Source organism: Hippopotamus amphibius, chromosome 2 (genome assembly GCF_030028045.1).
Source record: "Hippopotamus amphibius kiboko isolate mHipAmp2 chromosome 2, mHipAmp2.hap2, whole genome shotgun sequence".
Taxonomy (NCBI): Eukaryota; Metazoa; Chordata; class Mammalia; order Artiodactyla; family Hippopotamidae; genus Hippopotamus; species Hippopotamus amphibius.
In genome coordinates this window covers 57,407,695-57,432,818 of record NC_080187.1, presented here as the reverse complement: position 1 = coordinate 57,432,818, position 25,124 = coordinate 57,407,695, and the positions used below count along the sequence as shown (strand labels likewise).

The 25,124-nt window shown below is 39.5% G+C and overlaps 1 pseudogene; it reads right to left on the bottom strand.

Moving 5' to 3' along the window:
* LOC130844349 (ectonucleoside triphosphate diphosphohydrolase 1-like) overlaps positions 1–24,708 on the bottom strand; it is a 44,798-nt pseudogene extending 20,090 nt beyond the window's left edge.
* Positions 24,709–25,124: the final 416 nt, after the last annotated feature.

Here is a 25,124-nt window from a genome sequence, read left to right as displayed (position 1 = left end):
GTCATGCAGGATGAATCAATTCTGGAGATCTAATTCTAATGTACAACAAGCCTTAGTTGTTAGCTGCACTCCACTCCAGGCAGGTAGATGCACTACCTTGATTTTAATCTGTCCCCTCATTGCTGGAGCCAGTGCTTGACTGATGCGGCTGTATTTGTTGTTAAATATGGCATCATATATGACATTCTGCCTTGCAGAAGTGAAGAGACTAACACTGGAGAGAAAAAAAAAAAAAGAGAGAGAGAAGCTAAAAAAATCCTTTCCCTAATTCTATCTGTGGCACCTAGCTCTCTTTTCATGTTAATTGCCTGTTCTCATATCATCAGGACCCAATCACATACTGTGGCCCAGAAGGATTTTTTGGTTTTCTTTGTTTTTGTCCTTGTTTGCTTGTTTTTAATATTAACTACCTTGATTCATCAATCTCCTCCTACCTTCTATGGCATATGCATTCACAAGAGGAGGCCAGCAATGCTTCTTAGTGTTGTTATCCTGTCTGCTATGATTTTTATATATTGATCTTTTACCTAGTGTTCATGGCGAATCTTTATTAGTTTGTAGATTAAATGTTCTATGTAGAGAATTATGTCTGTGTAGAAATAATGTCAGTGATGCATCTCCCTTTGCAATTATTAAACTATTTTTTTCTTGTCTTATTGTATTTGTTAGGTTCTCTAATACAATATTAACAGTAAAACTGACATTGAGAATCATTGACTTGCTCTTGACATTAATACAAATAATATTTGCTTTAGGTTTGGGATAGATGTCCTTTATCAGCTTAAGAAAGTTTCCTTCTATCCTTAGTTTCAAAACTAGGAGAGTTTTTAGTTTTTGTTTAAATCATGAATGCTGTTGAATGCTTTTCCTGCATTTATTACAAAGATCGTATGTTTTCCTTTTTTCTCTTTTCCTTTTCTTTTTTTCTCATTCTTTCCTTTTTTTTTTTTTTTTTTTTTTTGGTTTTCTTTCTTTAATCTGTTAATTAATGTGGCAGGAATACATCAGTGGATTTTCTAATATTGAAACATCCCTGTGTTCTTGGAATAATATATGCTTGGATTTGACTTGCTAATAGTCAAAACTTTTGCATCTATGCTCATAAATGACATTGTGTTATATAGTTTTTTTCTTGTTTTATTTTTGCCCAGTTTGGGTCAATTTTATATTAATCTTAAAAAATGAGTTGGATTACTTCCTTATATAAGATAGGGAATACCTATTACTTCAAACTAGAAAAACTAGGCAGTAAAACTATTTAGATTGGGAATATTTTGTGAGGGGGAAGAAACAGTTTAGCAGTTAAATTACTTTAAAAGATATTAAAAGGTTTTAAAATTTCTTCGTGAGATAATTTTGAGTATTTAGATTTTTCTAGAAAATTATTCATTTCCTCTTTTTCACAGTTTATTGGTTAAACTGTTAATAATGTTCTCATGATGTTTAAAAGCTTTATTATATATAGCTATCTCCTGTTTATACATTACTAATCTTTCTTTATAACTTTCTTTCTTGGCCTTTATATGTTCTCTTCCCCTCATCTCAGCTCCTTTCTGACTTGGAGATTATAATTTTTATATATAACCTTTTAGTAGCTGTTGTTTTAAATATGTATACCTATTCTTTTTCTAATGAAAACTCTTCAGGAATCTTTAGCTGGAAGGGTTTTAGATTGCTGGAGTTATCCACTCAGCGCACTTTTCCCACCATCTCCCTTGTTATTACTGTCTGCGGTTTTAGGTTGACCTTTAAAAAAAAATACTAAAAATTAAGTCAATTATTTTATTAAGCTTATAAACATACTTCATCAATTTCTGGCCTCACCACTGTTCCTTATAACTCACTCCTTTTCTCTAGGGTCACTTGTCACTCTTTGGTGGTTCCTTCAACATAGGTTGAGAGATGAAAATAATTTGAGTCTCTGTATGGCTGGAAATGTCTTATTTCCTCCTCACTTTTCTCCGAAAGCTTTTTACTCTTTTTTTTCCCCTCTTTTTGGATCTCTGGGATAGCGATTTGGAGTGATCATCATTCATGGTTCATAACTCCTAAGTGCTATATATTTTTATCTATCTATCTATCTATCTATCTATCTATCTATCTATCTATCTATCATCTAATCATCATCTATCTATCCATCTATCATCTATCAACTATCATCTATCTATCTATCTATCTATCTATCTATCTATCTATCTATCTATCTGTCTATCTACCTACCTATCATTTCCCCATCTCTATAAAGATAAATATCAGTGTATAACAATATCAGTGCAGAAATAGATTTATAGATATAGTTGATATAGATATATAGTACTTAATATCTAATATCTGAGGAATCTTTAAGAATGAAAAACTAAATTATTACAAAAAAAATACATCTTTTAATGGGCTTTTCCCCATCCTATCCCTCCATCTCCCTCCCTCCCAGAAATAATCCCTAATATGAATTTTGTGTTTACTTTTCCCTTGCTTTACAACATGTTTTGTCATCTATTTATCTAGGCCTCTACAATGTATTGCTTGATGTAGCTTGATTTTAAATTTTATAAAATGGGTATCTTAATATACGAGGGTGAGTCAAAAATTATCCACACTCCAGTTATATTAAAACTTCTGTCGGCTGCACTGTCTATTAGCACTTTCTGTTCAAGGCTAGTCTCCCTAGTCACTGCTGTGTAGGTGTGAACATGTTACATCAGTTCATTTGTAACTGCGGTGTGAGCAAAAATGGATGCCCCACTTATGACTTGCATGGAAGAAGAGCAGTGATTCGCTTTTTGTGGTCTGAGGGTGTGCAGGTCCGAAAACTTCTGCCCACAGTGTCAACACTCTGCAGAAACTTCGTTTTGAGGTGTTAAAGCATCCTCCCCATAGTCCTGATCTTGCTCCATCAGACTTTCACCTGTTTGGTCCCCTGAAAGCAGTCCTACGAGGATGAAGATTCACTTCTGATGAAGAAGTGAAGACAGCAGTACATTCATGGCTCACAGGTCAGCCTAAAACATTTTTTAATGAGGGAATACAAAAGCTTGTTGACAGATGGACACAGTGTATTGAAAAGCAAGGAGATTATGTCAAAAGATGAGGTAGTTGATGTATTTGTTTTTTCCAAAAATTAATTAAAATAAATTCTACAGCCAAAGTGCAGATAATTTTTGACTCACCCTCGTATATAGTTCTCTGGAACTTGGTTTTTGCATATAATATTTTAAGATTCATCCAGGCCATTGTATGTGGTTGTAGTTTTTTCATTTTCCTTGCTATGAAATATTCCATGGTATAAATTTACACAATTTAACTTTCCCTATCAATGGACATTTAGGATGTTTTAATTTTTTGATATCATGAATAGAGCTGCTGTGACATTTTTGTACATGTTCTTGAGACACATGTACTAAAGCTTTTTCTTGGATATCTGGGGGTAGAATTGCTGAGTTGCAGGGGATAAGGTTGTTCAATTTTACATGACAATGTCAAATTAATTTTTAAAATAACTATCAATTTACACTCCCCAAAATTACACATGGGGATGCCATTGATACATAGTCTTGCTGAAACTCAGTATAATCAGATTTCTTTAATTTTTACAAGTGGAATTAGTAAAAAATGGCATCTCAGTTTGTCTTAATTTGCATTTCCCTGATTACTAGTGTGGTTGGACATCTCTTTACTTTTTTACTGCCATATGATTTCCTTTTTGATGGAATTCAGGAAATCTTTTTCCCCCTATTGAGTTGTTTGTTTCTTATTTACTTGCAGAAATTTAAAGATATATTCTCGGTTGGAATATTTTGTTGGCTATATGAGTATTTTCTACGAGTTTGTAGTTTGATTTTTCACTTTTTTAAAGTGTCTCTTTCTGAGCATAAGTTTTAACAGTCTTAATGTAGTTGAGTCTCTCAATTTTTTCTTTTTAAAGTTGGTGCTTTTAGTGTATTATTTAAGAAATCATACTCTACCACAAGGCCGGAAAGACATTCATCTACACTTTCTTTCTAAAAGTTTAAAGGTTCACTTTTGACATTTATATTCTTAGAAATTTTATTTTTGGACTCTCCAGTTTCACTGGTTTTATTTTCTTTATTTTACTCAGTATTGGTGCATTGGTCCAGGGACTCATGTCCTTCTTCACTGCTGGAAAACTCTCAACAATTGTTTTTGCAAATATTGCTTCTCCATCTATTCCTCTAATTTCTCCTTATAGATCTCCTAGTTAATGGAAGTTGAGAATTCTTAATATGTTATCTATCTTTCAACAGTTCTTTCTTTCTTAAAATTTCTCTAGTTTTCTATGTGTATTTAGAGAAAATGTTTTTGTACTTTATTCCAATTCACTAATTCTCATTTGATTATGTCCAGTCAAGAGATTATCCCATTATTGAATTTATTAAACTGTATTTTTCAACTTAATGATTTCATTTTTTTAAAAAAATCCACTTGTTCTTTTTATATTTCATAATTTTGTTCTTATTTGTAGATATTTCTTCATTTATCTCTTTGAAGACTCAACATACTTATTTTGAAGTCTATTGCAGATTTTTCTGTTATTTATTTCTATCTGTAGTGAATTCATATTCTGATTGTTGATTTTGTTGACTTTTTTCCTATCTTTTGTGAATATTTTTGGAAATTATATATTTAGGCTCATTTTGAATGAGTGGATATTTTTCTCACTGTTTTTCTTTGGGCTTATTCTCCATTTAGTGGCCTTGAAATAATTGTCCCTAGGCCACCCAGAACCATGTCTTATTTTGGAGGCCTAGAACTTCTACTCTGCAGTGAAACTGGAGATGTCACAGCTTCAGCCTGGCTTGGTTCTTTTCTTGGTCTTAAAGCTCTGCTTTCTCTTACCTTCCTTAGCCCAGGAAACATTTGGCAACAACAGTCAGGAGGCCTGAAAGTCAACCCAAAAGTTTATTTTATTTTGTACTTTCTTAAATGTGAGGTTAAAAGTGAAATATGATCACTTGTCTCCTCCCACTTTAGATGAGGAATTTAGGATATAAATTCCTCCTCTTTTACTTCTTGGTTTTGCTGATATGACTTGGGATTTTAAATCAGGATTATTACTCTCAATTTATTATTTTAAATAGCCAGCCTCTCTCTTAAACTGGAATGCTCCAGTGTAATAGAATAAGAACACCCATGATTTTCTAGACTTCCTTAAATGGAGCACTGGAGATTATGAAGGAAATGAAGATTTTGGGGGATTGCCAATTTTCTTCTACCTGGGTGACATTACCAAAAAAAAAAAAAAGGAAATAAAAGCAGTGTAACTAAAATAGAGGCCCTTTGTAGATCATTCTAATAGTTAACTTTCAGAGCAGCATTTAGCTTATATCTTTATTATGAATAGCTTACCCAGTGATAATTGGAAACACTCATGAGGATGTGGAGATATTTAAATACATTTGCAGGCATTAGAAATAGAGCAGACACCAAAACCTAATGGTCTACACCATCATGGAATTTATGGTCTTGTTAAATAAACTTAATCATCTGCAGTTCCTCTTCAAGTTCACCTTCAACACATTTTATCCTGTCTTTCATCTCCATAGCTCTTGTCAGAGACCCTCATGGCTTCCATGTTGCCAAATCCAATAGACTTTTCACCATATTTTACTTCTTGCAACATTCAAGAAACTTAACTACCTATCTTTCTGAAATCACTTTTCTCTTCTGGTTTTGATGAAACAAAACTCCTAGTTTTCCTCCTATTTTCCTGGCTGCTCTTCTGTAATCTGACTAATAAATATTGGAGTTCCCAGGGCTTGTTCCTGAGTCTCCATTTCTACCAATACTCTCTCCTTATGAAACCTTATCCAGTCCCATACCTTTAAATAATGTACAGTGAGGATTCTCAAAGCTAATCCTCAGCTCTGAATCCTCTTTTAAGCTCCAAACTCGTATGTCTAATTGCCTCCTTGACAACATATCCACTTGATATGGACATATAATAGACAACTCAAACAAACTATGAATCCTTGCCTACCAACCGAACTGTCCCTTCTCAATTGTTCCCTTACCTCACTAAATGATTCTACCAGCCGGTTGCTAAACTAATAAAAGTCTAGGAATATTTTCTCACTTTTCCTTAACCCCAATATCCAATCCATCAGAGTACCTAAAAACGTAAACTTTGAATCCACCCACTTTTCTCCATCCCCACTGCCACCACTGAAGTCTCAGCCACCATCACTTCTTGCCTTTCCCACAGCAAATTCTCACTGGTCTCCAGGATTTCATGCCTGCTTCACTCCAGTCTCTTCTTCACATGGCAGACAAAGTGATCTTTTAGAATATGAATCATATCATATTATTTCCTGGCTTAAGACCCATCATGACTTCTCAGTGCCTTTAGAAAAAAGCATGTAACATAGCTCCTCTTAACATGGCTTATTTCACCAACATCATCTTATTCCATTCTCCCCTAGTTCTTTCCTAGTCCTTAAACATGGCAGGTTTTTTTCTGCCTGAGATCCTTTGTATCTGCTGTTCCTTCTGCCTGGGAGGTTCTTTTCCTGGCTCTTTGCAAGGTCTTGACTCAACTATACCATTGTCAGAGATGTTTTCTCTGACCACACTAGGTAAAGTATCCCCCAGATTATTTAGTTCAGTAAATATTTTGCTTTTTTCCCTTCATAATATTATATGAAATTATTTATTTGCTTCTTTATTTACTATTTGTCTCCACCCATTAGAATGCAAGTTCCTTAGGGCAGAGACTATGTTGTTCATTGACATATTCTCGTAACCTAGAACTAGAGTGACAATGTAATTTATTTTCCAAACTGGGACACTTGTTTTGCACTAAAATACTAAGATGGATAGGATACAAGGGTAACAGGTATAAACATGGATTACCCGAGGCAAACTGTGAATGTATAGTCAATCTGCCAAGAGCGTTAGCTGACACCTAGATGGCCCTCAATGGTGAGCTGTTAAAAACAGTTAGAGAATCACATACTGCTAAGTGAAAGAAGCTGGTATGAAAAGGCTAACTACTGTATTATTTCACTGATGTGATATTCTAGAAAAAGCAAAAGTAAAGAGAGGGTAAGCGCATCAGTGGTTGCCAGGGACTTGGGGAAGGGGAAAGGTTGAATAGGCAAACATGGGAGGAGATTCTTTAGGATGTGAAACTATCCTACGTGATACTGTAATGGTGAACGTGTGACAGTATGCATTTGTTAAAACCCATAGAGCTTTAGAGTACAGTGAACCTTAATATATGCAAATTTTAAAAAATTACTTAGGGGGTCAAGGGGTCCTAGGATGGAATGCAAGTGAGGACAAAAGGGTCTAACGATATTATAAATGTATAAGATAACCTCACTGAAGGAAGTGGGGTGGGGAAGTGCTGACCTAAGTAGCTTTGGAAGTGAGTGGACACTGTAAGACTAAGGAACAGCATGTAAGCACTGGCATCTGTTTGATAAAGTTGTTTCCCACAGGGGTATGGGTTAACAATTCTGAAACCACTATACATCGTACTCTGGAATTGAACAGTTAAGTGAATATATGGCAGGTAATGTGATCCAGGTTCTGACTGTTGGAAGGTTCAAAAAAGCAAGGAAGGAGGAGATTAGAATGATCTATGTGGTACTGAATTTGAGTTGGAGACATCAGTACAAACTCATGTTAGTTTCACATAAGTAGGAATGGATGTCTATAAATATAGAAATATTTACAGCTTATGTATACACATGGGTTAGGGTACACATGTATATTTCCTTGCTCTGTAAGCAATGAACACATTCAGCACACAGACCATGGTATCTGATACCTTCTCAAACAAGAGGAGTCGGAGCTCTTTGGATAAATGGCAGATTCTAGAAATATGTAGCCTGAAGTATGTAGTAGTGCCAGTAAATAATGAAATGCATGCACGCGCGCGCGCGTGCACACACACACACACACAGACACACACACAAAAGGATAAGGACTTGTTAAAGGGACATAGCAGCCAACCCAAAAGGATTCTCTTGGGCCAAAGCTGGAACAATTTGAGCACCCAAATAAATAACATAGTATTAGATTATAACATAAAGCATAAGATAAATATTCACGAGTTCATAAGGACAAAAACAAATGATTGAATAAATTAATAGATGGAGGAGAAGAGACAGTTCTCTTGTGCAAAAGATTTCCAGATAATTTACGTAGAAATTCGCCTCTTGAGGAGGTGGAGCATAGCTCCTCAATCCTTCAATGTGGGCTGCACATGGTGACTTCCTTACAAAGAACAGAGTATGGAAAGGGGGAAAACAACTTTACAATGGAGAAATTTGACAAAGACTACTGCAGCCAGGTGGTGAGGGTCAACCTCAAGAGCGGTAAGTTATATTGATAGCATGTCCCCTTGAGAAGATGTGATGAGAATTCCTCCCCCAAACCCATAACCCCAGTCTAGCCATGATTAAAACATCAGGCACACTCATATTAACGAGTAGTTTATAAAATAGCTAACCAGTGCTCCTGAAAACTGTCAAGGTCATGAACAACAAGGAAAGTCTGAGAAACCATCACAGTCCAGAGGAGCCTAAGGAAATGTGACGACCAAATGTAATATGGTTTGCCAGGTGGGATCCTGGGACAGAAAAAGGGCATAAGGTGAAAATTAGGGAAATCTGAATAAAATATAGAATATGTAGATGACTCTAGGAATAGAACAAGAGATACTTGACTTAGTCTGGTGAGTGGGGGAGGAGAGGCTTCTTTGACAAAGCAGTATATAAACTAAAGCCTAAAAGGTGACTAAAAGTCAGTACAGGAGTGGGTTCTGAGTTGGGAGCAAGCTGAGAACGTTCTAGACAAAGGGGTAGCATGTGGGATGATCCACATGCTACCAGAGAAAAGCATGTTCCATTGGAGAAAAGTAAACAAGCCCAATGTCATATGTCCACTATCCCACTCTTTCTCCAGAGCAGCTCTTGAAGAGGCTGTGATTCATCCCACTTTGTGGATGAGAAAATGAAGACCGTGTTCCCAGTGGCACAGGGATGAGGAAATAGAAACCATGCTCCCAGTGGCACACAGCTAATTGGTGGTTCAAACAGAATTGGGATCCCAGCCCAACAGACTCTAAAACCTAAATCCTTTCCTCTTGTGCTGCTTTCCATTTGCCTGTGAAAGTAGGCTGTGGTCAGCCAGTTTCTCACTTCTGAAAATGAGAACACATGGAGTTAACATGCAGATCTGCAGGAATTCTGGGAACGGTCGGCCACAGCACCGTGAATTCTCACTAAGTTGCTCTCACAAGAAGCGTTCTCGTACTTGCCAGGAACCAGAGCCCTCTGAATCCAGAGGTCAAATTCCAACCTATGAACCCAAGGGGAATTATGTATCATGAAAATATGGCCTGAGAGCTGGAACCAAAAAAAAAAAAGAAAAAGAAAAAGCCTGTTATGGAAACAAAAATTAGAGCAGTGGAAAGAAGGATGGGGCTGGAGACAGGCTGTATCTGGGTGGAGGAGAGGTGGACAAGGTGAAGAATTCAGTCTCAACTTGGAAGGTGCCACCCAGGAGAGTCATGAGTCAGCCCAGTATCGTTAATTTAAAGGGCTCTGCCTCCACTTCCACCTCCAGCTTTCTTCCCCTCCACCCTCATTACCGCTTTAACAATCTGTTAAACACCTGGGAGGAACCGTCCAAACCTAGCACCCACCAGAAAAATCTCATGGGTGTCCTCACCGGCAGAGCCTGGGAACAGAGCAACTTTTCTGGAGCAGGGAAGGGAAAGGGAGATACCTTACACCGAAAACAAACTCAAGTGCTGGACTGAAGTGTTGCAGCACTGGTAACAAATGGAGTGATATAAAAGTCCTTAAAATGCCAAAAAAAAGATGGCCAAAAAATTTCTGGAGCACCTATACCCATGAAAAAGCACTCAGAGCTGGTGGACTTTTCAGCAAGCTGGTTATAATGGATCATTAGTTCAATTGCTTTGTAAGCTAAAGGTCTGGGGGTACGTTTACTAATGAAAGGAGATGGAAATATAACACTGTTCAATATTATTGGCCAATTGAATGTGGGGCTGGGAAGGGAACAGGGAAAAGCTGGTATTTTTTTATCTTTGTCACAGTTCCCAGGTAAAGCCCTTGTGTGAGTAACTGCTAAGTTCAGCAGAGTGGCATCTTTTGTGTTCCTTGGAGCCCACCTAGTCAGACCCCGGGACTTGGTCTGATCTGTCCTGGGTCCCGCCCACCTAGAGGATGGCCTGTTCAGAGGCTGACCTGTTGTTTGTGTGGTCGTTTGATAGATGGCCAGAATTTTCTCTAGGGTGCATTATATTGCGGGGATCCAGGTTTGGGGCACGCGAAGTACCTCCTAACAACTTAGCTAGAGAGACTCAGTTTTGCCACACAGATGGAGTCAGGCATGTTGTTCACTTTCCAAGCAGGCCCGAATCAAAGGGAGGTGTGGTAGAAATTCAGAACTTTGAAGCTGGAAGCAATTGACATTTGGATCCTGGAGGAGGAAGGGGAAGTATTTGTGGTTGGGTGTTTACATTGGCTCAGATAACAGGGCTCAAACAGTTGTGGTCTTACTTTCTCATCATCACGCCCTTCTGCATCAGCACACTAAGCTGTGCTAAGTAGGGTCCTAGGGACATTCTTCACTAGCTGACCTTTGTCCTGGCTGTTTTTAACACAAGCACCATTAGCTGTCTTGTAGCTCGGGATATTAAATGTCGAGGAGCTGGGGGTAGGGTGGGGGTTCACCAGGTCAGCCTGCTGCTCTGACTCTGAGCATAGCATACTGTTGATCGTTTGCCAAGAGGTTTGGTACAAGAAGGTGGCATGACTCTGGATTATTAATGGGGCTATGTGGGGACAAATATATGAGGTGTGTATGCTAAGTACTATGAATTCTTTTTACAAAATAAAATAACAGAAGATTTTGGATGAATACCGCTGACTTCAATGTACTTACTTACAGAGACCAGCTATATGCTGACACCATCTTGATCTTAACATTGACCGTGCTTTCTTTGGAAAATGGTCTTGGGGGACTTGTCACATTCCTTTGCATATCATCAATGGTGAGTCTTCATTCTGGGAGGATGTATTGGATTTGAGGAAAGAGCCAAAAATCATAATGACCTCAATCTTGAATGGTAGGTGATTTGGCAGAGAATCATAGTTTTTGGAGAAAATAATTATAAAACCTCCCCCCACCCCCGCCATGGTATCATCTCTCTGACTTACATCATAGAGTCTAAGAATTTTAGTTTTGGAAGGATAAGGAGAAATAATGTAAGGCGTTCCAAAAGAATTTTACACTGAATGATATTTGGACAATCTAAACTCAGTTCTGAATTTGGAGTATCAATATCATCTTATTCAGGGACTATTAAAAAAGACTGGTATTTCAAGCCAATAAAATTAGTAATACTAACGTTTGTGCAATGCTTTTAACTTTTCAGAGGGCCTTTGGAACCCATATGTAGTGGTTACCAAGTTCCAATGAGGCAATATTTGATTGCAGTGACTTTTAACCCCTTCAGGTGTTGTTAAAGAGAGGGACTTTAATATTTCAGATATTTTCTTGGTGCCTTGATTGGCTGAGAACTGGTCAAGAAACTCTTGATTTTTTAAAAATATACTATCATATTTTATGGTTAATAGTTAAGAACCTGGGCTTGGCAGCCAGCCTGCCTGCATTTCAAATGTCTCCATTGCTTACTTAGCTCAAGTTAGCTTCTTGGAACCTGCTTTCTTTATTTGTAAAAGGGGGATAATAATAGTACCTGCGTCATAGGATTTTTTTGAGTATCAAATGAATTTAAGATATATACATTGCACATAGCAAGCACTAAACAAATGTTCATTGTAACTATTATTCGTATTATTATTTCCCAAACCACACCATAAAATAGGTAGGGCTGGTATTCTGAATTTTAATTTTATTTAATTGGTACAAAAATCTTGATTGTGAGATATGAAAATGCCCAAAGAACAAAGTATACGAGTGTGAAACTTTTAAAACCCCCTATACACAAGCTAGATTATAACAGTAATGCCTGTTTTTCTTTTCAGTGATCCTAGTTCTCAGTTATAGAACATTGTGATTAAACTGGAATTTGTAAAGTCCATTTTTGTGTGTTAATTTTTTCCTAGTCAGAGCATTTCTGAAAAAGTAAAAGGTTTAAAATATATATCAGTGCTTTAAAAATTATCGTAAAAGTAATGCAGAAGATTCATATTACATGTACTTACATTACATTGATATTACATGTAAGTTCATTTGAAACTGAAGCAAATGTTTGCAAATTCCTTTTCCAGAGAACATCCTAGAAAACGTTGTAGGATTTTCGGTTTTGCAGATAAGTGAAAATGTCTTCCTCAACCAATGTTGTTAATTTGGGGTTTACATGGTAGAATTTAAATATTTGGTTATAAATGACTTCCTCCTTTCAGTCAAAATACTATGATATGTTAATGCCTTGTAATCCAGGACAAGTTGCTTCTTTTATCTAGGTAATGTTTGGTCAAGTTATTCAATCACTCTAAATTTAAATTTCTTCATCAGGAAAAACCTTTAATAAAATACTTAACATTAGACCAGGAAAGAGGACCTGTGAACGCTATGTATAAATAATCTGCAGTTACTTGCATAGTCTCTATTAGGGAGCTAATTGTTCTGAGAAATGAGAAATGATATGTTGAAAATACGCGTACTTAGCACCATGCCTGGCACGTTGACGCTCTCAATAAAGATGAGCGACTAAGATTAATATTATTATTGTTTCTACTACTATGATAACTCCTGTGTTGATTACTGTCCTTCAGGATCTCATTCAAATATGAGCTCTCTCTCACTCCCCAGCCCCAACAAGTGCTTTGTTCACTGACCACATGATGCTGTATTTTATTGTATTTGTGCATCATCCAGGAGCTTGACAGGATGTGCACCTTCAAGAGGGCTCCTTCTGCTGCTCTAAGCATTAGGTGTTGTGCATACTTGTGAGTATAACTAAGAAAGGCTGCCTGAGCTGGAAGAGGGGGTGCGGAGGGGTTATTATGTCTTTGTGACTTGGGACATGGCAGGGAGCCATAGAGAAAATGCGAGAGGGGGTAATACTGCTGGCAGAGTGCTTACGATTAAGGTGCTATGAGTAGTGTGGTTGGTGTGGGCAGCCTTACTCCCGCACTAGGCATAGTAAAGGCTCTTGCAGAGAGAATGAGGGGTGCACCCCTTTTGTCGAGGGGACCCGAAGCACAAGGTACGAGGTGCTGGAAAAGAAGAGGGGCTCTGACAGACCCAGGCAGACTGCGCTGAGCCAAACACTTCAGGGTCTGAGCACTAGCTCCTCTACAATGCCTCTCTTGCTACTCCAGGCATCCTAAGTAACTCTCCTCTGCATCCTACAGCACGCTGTGCATTACACTATCTTAGTATAACTGGTCAGCGAAGTAAGTTCTTCCCCTGAGGAGAGACCTAGCATAATGTTACCTTTCCCCACTGGCTGCTCTCAAATATTCTGTACTGAATGCCCATGCCTCTTCTCACTGAGAAATGGGTCCTTTAATGGCATTTTGTCTAAAATTATCACAATAACCTAATCCTTTTTAGTTATGAAGACTTAGTCTGGTTCCATTTAAAACTTCAGCCTCACATATGGTCCAAAGGTCCTCCCATCCCCCCCATTGACTCCCCACCAACACGGAGAGGTGAGGCTTGTGGCTTGGGGACCATGGGTGGCAACAGGGTTGCGCTGCTCTTTACTCGCCCCCTCTGCACTCATCAAGGTGCGTTTTCCCTGAGGTGCATTTTCCCTGACAGCATGGGCAAGGGAGGAGGAGAGAGGGAGCAAGCAGACTGCTCTGAAAGAGCCTCCTCTCAGGCACGGTACAAACGTGTCTCTTGCCTTGCTCTGCTTTGATCTGCTTCAGTCTCCTGCTACATGCCTCTGCTGAAGTTGTGCTCTTGGAATAGTGGATGGCAACATTTCTTTTCTGGGGGATGCTCACCCCAGCCGCCTTCTATTGCTGAGGACTTCCGTGTTGGCTATCAGCCCTACTAGCATTGCACACCCCACCTGTTCTGTGGGTTGGCCCAGTAGAGCCTGGGCTGCCCATCACTTCTGCCTCTCTGCTAAGCTCTCAGCTTCTTCACCTGGAGCTATGGGTACCACTGCACCCTCTTCCTCACCTCCAAGTCTCTATGAGAACTGAGAGGAGGAGGAATTTGCTCCATGTTCTTTCTGGGCACATGACATCACATTCAAACCCTGATGGCTCAGGTGTCTTGAAGGGACCTCCTACCTTCAAAATTTCAGGATGAGAAGCATTTCCATATGCTCTAAACTTTAGAGAACCCAGATACAGCTCTCTCCGTATTCTGCTCATATGGGAGCTCCAGAGAGGACTTGCAGGAACCCCAGCTGGGATGCAAGAGGCAGGACTCCTTTGCTTTGCAAGCTTTCTCAGTGTACGCACCTGATGCTGTTCAGGATCAGGTAGGTCTAGCCTACAGGAGGGCAAGTACCACTTTCTTCTCCAAAGGGGACGGAAGAACTCTCCACAAACCCCACTCTCCTCACAAGGCTGACCACTGCTCCTTCCCTTTCCTCAACAGGAGTAGGGTGGGAGGTGAGTTGCTCTGACACCTCTTGATTGATGAGCTCTATGGGGTAGTGGCTGGTCCCAGCCATGGGCATCCCCCAGTGGATCTCTTTAGGGTCTGGGAATCCTGGTGCCTTTGATTGTGTCTAGAGGGCCTAGCCCACAACTGCAGGACATTAGAAAAAAATCCCCTCTTAACAACTCGTTACTTCATCTTATTGGAATTTTCTGTTTTTTTCATCTATATCCTCTATCATAAGCTTCTCAAGGACACAGCTTATGTCTTATATTTTTATGAGTATAGACTTCTTAAATTTTTGTAAGTGTGATAAAATACACATAACATAAAATTTACCATCTTAACCATTTTAAGCATACAGTTAAGTGGCATTAAGTATATTCACATTGTTGTACAGCCATCACCACCATCCATCTCCAGAATTCTTTTCATCTTCTCAGCTGAAATGCTGTACTGTACTTATTAACCAACTTTCATTTCTTCTCCCTATACCCCTTGGCAACCACCATTCTATTTTCTGTCTCCACGAATTTGACTATTCTAGGTACCTCATATAAGTGGAATCATGCCGTATTTGTCATTTTGTGATAGGCTTAATTCATTTAACATAATATCCTCAAGGTTTGTAGCATGTGTCAGAATTTCCTTCTTTTTAAGGGTGGAGTAATATTCCACTATTTGTATATAGCACATATTATTAAACTGTTCATCCAATGATGGATACTTGGATTGCTTCCACCTTTTGGCTTTTGTTACTAATGCTACTGTGAACATAGGTGTACAAATATGTCTTCAAGACCCTGCTTTCAGTTCTTTTCAATTCTTATGTATACCAGAGGTTGAATTGCTGGATCATATGATAATTCTATGTTTAATGAATTGAGGAATTGCTGTAGTGTTTTCAATAGCAACTATACCACTTTACATTTCCACCATCAGTGCACAAAGATTCCAATTTTTCCAAATCCTTTCCAATACTTACTTTCTGGTTTTTTTTTTTTTCATTTGTTTGTTTTTTTTGTTTTTGTTTTTTGTAGTAGCTATCAATGGGTGAGAGGTGGTATCTCACTGTGCTTTTGACTTGCATTTCACTATTAATTAGTGATGTTGAGCATCTTTTCATTTTGCTTATTGGCTATTTGTGTATCTTCCTTGGAGAAATGTCTATTCAAGTCCTTTGTCCATTTTAAATCAAATTATTTGATTTTTCATTGCTGAATATTAACCCTTTATCACATATATGGTTTGCAAATATTTTCCCCCATTCTAGGTTGCCTTTACATTTAAATAATTGTGCCCATATTTGCACAAAAGTTTTGAAGTTTGATATTGTCCAGTTTGTCTAGTTTTCTTTTGCTGCCTGTGCTTTTTGTGTCATATCTGAGAAATCATTGCCAAATCTGATGTTATGAAGTTTTCACCTTTGTTTTCTTCTATGAGTTTTATAGTGTTGGGTTTTACAATTAGGTCTTTAACCCATTTTGATTAATTTTGGTATATGGTGTAGGATAAGGTTCCAACTTCATTCTTTTGCATGTGAATATCCTATGTTCCCAACATCATTTGTTGAATAGACTGGCCTTTCCCCAGTGAATTGTCTTGGCATCCTTAAAACCACTTGACCATATATGCAGGGGTTTATTCCTGGACTCTGTGCTTTTCCATTGGTCCATATGTCTATCTTTATGCCAGTAACATACTGTTTTGATTACTGTAGTTTTGTAATAAGTTTTGAAATCAGGAAGTGTGAGACCTACAACTTTGTTTTTCTTTTTTCAAGACTGTTTGTCTATTCAGGGTTCCTTGAAATCCTATGTGAATTTTAGGAAGGATTTTTCTATTTCTGCAAAAATTGCCACTGGGATTTTGATAGGAATGTATTAAATCTATAGATCACTCTGGGTAGTAGTGACATCTTAACCAATCCATTAATATGTGAGGTCTTTCCATTTATTTGTGTAATCTTTAATTTTTTAACTTTTTATTTTATATTGGACTATAGTTGATTAACCATGTTGTGTTAGTTTCAGTTGTACAACAAAATGATTCAGTTATACATATACACGTATCTATTCTTTTTCAATTTATTTTCCCAGTTAGGTTGTTACATAATATTGAGCAGAGTTTCCTGTGCTATATAATAGGTCCTTGTTGGTTATCCATTTTAAATATTTAAAATGTCTTCTTTAATTTTTTAAACAATGTTTTGTAGTTTTCAGTATATAAGTATTTTGCCTCCTAGGTTAAGTTTATTCCTAAGTACTTTAGTCTTTTAATGTTATTGGAAATTTACTTTTCTTTATTTTCTTTTTGAATTATTCATTGTGAGTGTTTAGAAACTGATTTTTGTATGTTGATTTTGTATCCTTCAACTTTGGTGAATTTATTAGTCATAACCGTGTGTGTGTGTGTATGTGTGTGTGTGTGTAATGTTTAGAGTTTTATATATATAAAATTATGTCATCTGAAAACAGAGATAGTTTTATTTATTCCTTTCCAATTTAGATGCTTTTAATTTCTTTTTCTTGTCTAATTGCTCTGGCTAAGACATATAGTACTATGTGAATAGAAGTGGCAAAAGCAGGCATCCTTGTCTTATCTTAAAGGGAAGGTTTTCAGACTTTCACCATTGAGTATGATATTAGCTTTGGCCTTCTCATATATGATCTTTATTATGTTGACATAATTTCCTTCTGTTCTTAGTTTGTTGAATATTTTTATCATAAAGGGTGTTGAATTTTGTCAGATTTTTTTTCTGCATTAATTGTGGTGATCAAGTCATTTTTTCCCTTCATTCTGCTAATTTGGCTGGTATGTTACATTGACTGATTTTCATCTGTTGAACCATCCTTGCATCCCAGGAATAAGTCTCACTTGGTCCTGGTTATGTTCTTTTTAAGGTGCTGTTGAATTCTCTTTTCTGTATTTTGTTGAATATTTTTGTATCAATATTTATCTATTGGGATATTGGTCTATAGTTTTCTTGTAGTGCCTTTGTTTGACTTTTGTATGAGGGTAATGCTGGCCTCATAGAATGAATGTAGATATTGATTCTTCTTCTTCAAATTTTTGGAAGAGTTTGAGGAAGATTGATGTTAATTCTTCTTTTAATGCTTATTAGAATTCACCAGTGAAGCCATCGGGTACTCGGCCTTTCTTTGTTAGAAGGTTCTTTATTATTGATTCAATCTTACTGATTATTGGTTTGTTTAAATGTTCCGTTTCTTTATGGTCCAGTCTTGATAGGTTGTGCAATTCTAGGAATTTGTCCATTTTATCTAGGTGATCCAGTTTGTTTGTTCTTCTTAATAGTACTGTCTGATAACCCTTTTTATTTCTGTAAAATTGGTTATAATGTCCATCACTCATCATATTTTTATATTTAGCCTATCTGGTGCTTGTCCATGTTGAGATTGCCAGAAATTATTTGTTGAACTGAATATAAAAGACAAAAACACTGGACCCTTCCAACCATGTGGGCAGCCCATCATGGGTAAGTTCACTGAAAAGGGATGGGCCTAGAGAAGGAGGCAGCCATGGCAAGGCCTTCAGGTCAGAACTTAGGTCACCAGGGAGGCGTTCCCAGGGCTGGCCCTGGATGCCAGCTATCGTCACACCTTGTGAGATGTGGTGGGATCTTCAGGCATGATGTGGGTTGGGGAGACACAGTGGTCTTGCCCATTATGCAGCACAGAACCTGCAGTGTGAGTTTAACCTAGCCTAGGGAGCCAGCATGCTTCCAGATCCCACCTTGGACTGTTCTTTCCACACTGCCGTGGAGACCAGTGGAGGTGCAATGAATTAATCCACATGGGAAGTTGTCTGGCAAAGATAATTTGAGAAAGCAGAGTCCAGTCTAGGAGTCATTCAGTGAGCTTCTTTGGGACAGACTGGAATACCCCCATTTCTTCCCTTTAGTAGTTAAGACCAGGAAGAGGCTACAGAGGACCATAGGTAGTCTACATACGTGGGGAGGGCGATGGCCAGCTTCTGTCTCGCAGTGCCTCCCCTCACCAGCTTAGATCTGCTTTCACAGAAGCAACCTCATAATCTGAAGGGGCATGCCTCATCCCCGCTATGGACAGCCAAATTGGGCAGACTGTTGTTTTCACGTAAAGAGCTGCCCTAGTTGCCCAGCATGGTTTCAGACTCCTATTTGCAACTCTGCCATTCCCACCTACCCTCAGCCCCACCAAGAATCTCTCTTAACCATCTGCACCGGCCACCTTTTGCACAGTTTGTACCATTAGCACAGTGCCTGGCTCTTAGGTAGGTGCTGGATTCTTTCTATTACTGTTATATTTCCAGAGTGTGCTAGTTGAGAGATGGAAGGGAGATGTGTTCTCTGCTGTGATCACAGAGACCAAAGGGAAACGTGTGTGTCAATAAGTTTTTCCTCTGTTTCATTCTTCTCATTTTTATTCAACTACCAAGAGACCCGCATTCTCATTTGAGGCCTTTCGAGAAGAAGCAAACACAGCAAATGACAGGCAATGCTAGCTAGCAACTTTTCCCCCTTCAAAGCAGCTTAGCAGGCTCAAATAAAACAGTGAAGAGGTATTACATGAAACCAAAACGGAAACTGTGAAGTGCAAGCTGATATTTTTAGAAGTTTGTATAGTGACAGGTCAGATTCCTGAGGATTAGCCAAAGTGGCAAATCTAACACCACTTATTCAAAAGGGGGGCAAAAGATACAGCAGGCAATTATGGTTTAGCAGCAGTTGTGGGGTGGAAATCAACTCTACTTGAACTTACTGAGGGGACAGCTTGAAAAGTGTAATTTGAATATGGATGGCCAACCAGAAGGGCTTCTGCAGGGAGTGGGGGTGGGAAGCTGGTGGAAAGAGAAGAGAAAAGGAGGGGGTTGCCAGGAGTTTATTATTTTCATATTTTAAAGCCCTGAATAGTTTGAAAGGATGATTGCCAGAGGGGACCAGGAAAATGAGTGGTTGTTTGATTCAGGATCAATTTTCAAATCTGCCCAGTTTATAATTGTGCGACTCTCACTGTCATCACTCATGTGATTCAAGCGCCAGATGTTCAGGTTTGAAATGTCCCCAGGGCTCGCCACCTCCCTGGTATGCCTCCAAGCCTCTCTTTCTTCCCCCACCAAACAATTTTCCCTGAGACTTATTTATTGATATTCAATAATGCCTGTGTAGGGGCTTAAAAATAAAAGAGGTGAAAAGGAAACCCTGAAAACGCAGGGCTCGGGCTTAATGTGTATCACTTTTGGAAGAAATTATGCGTATTAAATCCACACTCAGACATGAAGAAAGGGCCAAGATCCTTCTCTTTTCCAGGAGCAGGTTTTAGTGAGGACAGAGTTCTGAGATCCCCAGGAGTAAGGAAGATCTGGGCATTAAAGGAAGGAGGAGAGCACAGAAGACAAATGTGGATAACCTGAGGGTGAAGGGCTCATCCTAGTTGTCTAGGTTGGTGTTTATCATTCCTGACCTTTAGAATAATGGGGAGGCGGGGCGGGGGGCGGGGCACATCAGAGGTGGAAAGGATCTTCAAGATCATCTGGTCCAGCTTTACTCAGACTGTGTTCACCAGTCTCCTGGGGTCCACAAACATATTCTTAGTCTACAAGTTTTTTAAGAGATTTAAAATTTTGTCTTCTCATTTTGATGATGATATAAATATATTAGCAAAATATTCAGGGCATCTGGATGCAAACCTTTAGCCAGGTGCTCCTAGAACTGTGTTTATATTTGCAGGATGGGGGCTGAAGGGACCACCCAAAGGAAACTTGCACTTGGTCTTGTCTGGCTGGGAGTAGGTTCAGTCTTAATGTCACAATGACAGCTACCAAGCTGGATCCTTTCCGTACTCATACTAAATCCTTCATCAGTAATAAACACAAGACTTATTTTCCAATGATAACTTACAACTGAATGACACTTTGAGAGACTATGATTTTTGTTCTAAAGTTTTTTAGTAAATGAAGACTTTGATTTGACATCATGGAAATGACATACTAAAATAGATGGCTAATGAAAAAGAACAGAGTCAGGTTTAATAGATGAATTTATGCATTTCATAAAGTTAAGATGAAATACTGTCATGGCACACTGAATGAATAAAAGTTTCCTATAATTTAAAAAGAGAAAAGTGATATGAGAGTTTCATCATCACGTAACACACAGAGGTATAGACATCTCAAACTCCAAAGTAAGTGGGTTGTAGCCTTCAGCACTCTATTTGTGTTGGAGATAGCAATTTAGTTTCTGCCAAACAACATTACTTATTATTTTAAATTAATGAATTTTATTGCCTTTTGAGTTTTTTGTTTTTTGGGCACACGGGCTTAGTTGCTTCGCGGCATGTGGGATCCTCCCGGAGCTGGGATCGAACCCATGACCTCTGCACTGGCAGGCGGATTCCCAACCACTGCGCCACCTAGGAAGCCCCGCCTTTTGAGTTTTATTTCTATTCACTTTATGAATATGACTTTATAGTTGTTTAATATTTATAAGAAATTGTACCTAATTTTATGTTTGTACAAGACATGGTAAAAGTATGTTAGGTCAACAGTGTGTCTGCAAAAAAATTTTTCCCATTACGGGGAGTCTTTATATGTAACTTACGTTTTTGTGTAACCCTAATCTAGTCCATCACTCTCATTTAAAGAGATGATTCTTCAGTGTTTGTGGGTCTGTCTCAGTGTTGGAACCTCCATAGTGTTTCCCAAGAAAACTCGGCCATCTTATTTAGCTAAATATAGGTTATCACAGAGTCTGCTTGGTGTCCTTACACTTTCTCATTCCCTACATTTGCTTCTCCACTCCTCAGCTTCTCTCAGTCTTCCTACATCCACCAGAGCAAATTCCTGCTCCTGTTTCAAGCTCAGCTCATTGAAAGTTGCCTCTTCTGTGAAGCTCTGATGTGTTTTTTCCCCCACGCCACCAAGCAGTTCTCCAATCAGCAGACACAGACTGGGTGTCCCACACATTTAACTCAATTCTGATACCGTCTACCTGGAGACAGATGCAGACCCCACAGGTTAAGAGCTCAAGTCCAAGACTGTCCTCACTCCAGATGTCATCACAAGCCCAGGATTTCACCTGTGCTTCTGACTGACTGGCTATAGATCTGAGGTTCCCAGACCTTCTCCTCAGGTTTGATTAATTTGCTACAGTGATGTACAGAACTCAGAAATCCAGTTTACTTACTAGATTACCAGTTTATTACAAAGAGTATTAAAGGATGTGAATGAACAGCCAGATGAAGAGATACGTAGGGTGAGATCTGGAGGGGTCCCCAACACAGGAGTTTCTGTCCATGTGGAGTTTGGGGTACATCACCCTCCTGGCACATGGATGTGTTCTGGTTCACCAACCTGGCAGCTCTCTGAACCTGTCCCTTTGAGTTTTTATGGAGACTTCATTACATACGCATAATTGATTAACCCTTTGGCCATTGGTGATTGAACTCAATCTCCAGGGCTCTTCCCTGCCTAGAGGTCAAGGGCGGGGCTGAAAGTTCCAGCTCTTTAATCAGTGTTGGCTCCCTTGGCAACCAGCCCCCATCACTGGTGACTTTCCAAAAGTCACCGTGTTACCGTGAACTCAGGTGTGGTTGAAATGGATTTGTTATCAATAACGACACCCTCCTGTCACTTTTATGGCTCTGGAGCTATTTCAAGAAACAAGGACAAAAGTCTGAAACAAAAGATGCTTCCATTGTTCTTACTGCTTAGGAAATCCCAAGGGTGTTAGGAGCTGCGAGCCAGGAAGGAGAGGAAGACCAAATATTTCTTATTCTACATCACAGCAGCTTTCCTTCTTTTCCTGGTGTTGCTGAGTGGCTCTCTCCTTTGTCTCATAGAGCTTGCAGTTTCTACCTCTCCTGTAGCTCTCTCCACGGGACATTGAACGTGTCTACTTACTCCCCAGACTTTTGATTTGAGCTTCTCAAAGTCATGGACCTAGCCTTACTCATCATCTGTCTAGTCTGTGGCTTTTTGTTGGTTCTTAATAAACTAGCTAACTTCTATTAAGTAAGTTAGATCTCTCTATATCAAAATAATGCATCCTAATAAAATTAATCATCACACCATGCTTTCTCAGGCACGGCTGCTAACGTTATCCTTGCAAGATTCTCAAGAGACATTTATCAAGCTGCTAGAATTTTTTTTTTTTTTTTTTTTTACCAAATTAGAGCATGAGAGGAATAACACAGAAACAGAGGAAAAAATCACCAGCAGGACATTATAAAAATCCCTGGAATTTAGATGCTGAAGTGGGCAGGAGACTATCTCTAGGGTTGGCTTTTGACCTTCCCATTTATATTTGAGGAATAAGGGTTGGAAGTTAATTCTTGTGTGAATCCAGCCTTGTGATTGGTTGCAAATGGAAAGACTTCTCTCTGCAGGAAATGATGCCGTCACATTGAGAGTTGTTTTGGGGACTGGCAAATGGAAAATGTTCTTAATGAAAACACAGAATAATCAAGTCTGAGTGTTGGGGAGAAGCACTGGGAGGAAAAAAGAGAAAGAATCCATATTAAATAGATGTGTCTACCAGCATGCTGATGAGGAGTGGGATTTAGAGGTTACTGTAGGAAAAAAAAAAAAAAAAACTCTTCAAGTTATTATCCTAATGCTTTTCTGTAGCTTAAAAAGTGAATACATGGTATGGGCCACAAATGGAGGGAAAATGCCAGTCAGTGTTGCCTAAAACAGAGGTATACTTGTCATTTTCTGAACCATGCTGGTATCTAATATGCTGGCCTGTCACCCAGTCCAACCCCTCAGTTCATCTTTACTTGCCAGACTGTTTGTCCAAAGCTTTGGAAAATATGGTCACTAGGTTATCAGGCATATATCACAATCACCACAGTGGCTCCCATTTACTAAGCCCTGACAGGGTGTTCTAAGTGCTTTAGATGGTGTCACCAAGCAGGTAAGAAGGATGGCCAAGGGCACGTCGCTGGCGGGTCTCCCAGCTTAACTCCAGAACCCCGCCTGCTGAGCATATTGGAAAATCATGGGCTTTGGCATCAGACTGGTCTCCATGCAGATCCTGATCTCCGGTCCTTGGCACAGGACCAATTCTTTAATGTTTATGAGCCTGCACTTTATCATCTGCAAAATGGGCATTAACTCACACGATTTTGTAGGGATTAAGTAAACTAATGTTCCTGAAGTTCTTGGTACAGTAAACAAAGGAGGTAAATAGTTTCCCCACACCTACACCATCCTTGCTTTAGGAATCTTTAGAAGCCAGAGCCTTAAGGTCTCTGGAATGAGACATGATGCAAGAGGCTGGCTTTATGGGCTAGCGTCGCCGAGAATGTGCATCCCACAGCTCGAGGTCCCAGTGAGCATGAAAGGGTGCGTGGGGGATGCTCAGAATCAGGGACTAGTGGGATTGTTCCTCTGTTCTTGTATGTTCTCTTCAAGGGGGACAAGACTTAAATTGCTTCGACTAATCCTTCATGCTTTCTGCAAACAGAGTAAATAACTCCATACCATGTGCAAATTTAGCCATGATGGGATTGGTGATTAGCTTGTGTCCTCTGACCGGCTCACAGTCTCAAATGGAGCTGAAGTTCTTTTTTTTTTTTTTTTTTGACTGCGTTGGGTCTTCGTTGCTGCGCATGGGCTTTTTCTAGTTATGGCGAGCAGGGGCTACTCTTCGTTGCAGTGCGCGGGCTTCTCTTGTTGCAGAGCATGGGCTCTAGGCATGCCGGCTTCAGTAGGTGTGGCACACGGGCTCAGTGGTTGTGACTTGCGGGCTCTAGAGCGCAGGCTCAGTCGTTGTGGTGCATGGGCTTAGTTGCTCGGCAGCCTATGGAATCTTCCCGGACCAGGGATCAAACCCGTGTCCCCTGCATGGGCGGGCGGATTCTTAACCCCTGTGCCGCCAGGGAAATCCAGGAGCTGAAGTTCTGATCCTCTTGGAGGATGCCGTAGACGGATGATACGAAAGGTGGGGGATAAGGCAGCACTGGAAATGGTCTGCAGCCCCGTGCTGGGGGTGGGGTGGGTGCTCGCATCCTCAGCGCTCTCCCAGCCCACGCTGCCCTCATTGGACAGACTCTCACTGGGAGTTCTTGGAATCCTTTCCACGGTCCTGGAAATTCCAGTCTGCAGACCCAAAACCATCTCCATCAACATTTAAGCCAGACTGAAGAACTGTCATCCACCCACAGCCCACCAGAAAGAACTTGGCTCGCATAGCCAGATTCCTGGAATGCCTCCAGAATTTCAAACGGGTCCCATGGACAAAGTCCACATGGTCATTTCATTAACTTTACTAAAGAGGGACTACACGTTACACAATAGGATTTTTTGGACATCATTTACCATATTATTGTGGATTTTCCCATAGAGGCTGACTATCACTTATTTGGGGGCATAGGTTAAGTGCTTGGGATTTAGAAACAAAAAATACAGTTCCTACCTTCTAGGAGCACATGATTCGGTGGGGAGACAGTCAAATAAACAAGCAATTACAATATAGGGTGACAAGTGCTGCCGCAGTGGGAAGCAAAGGGTGCCTTGGGAGTGCAGGGGAGATG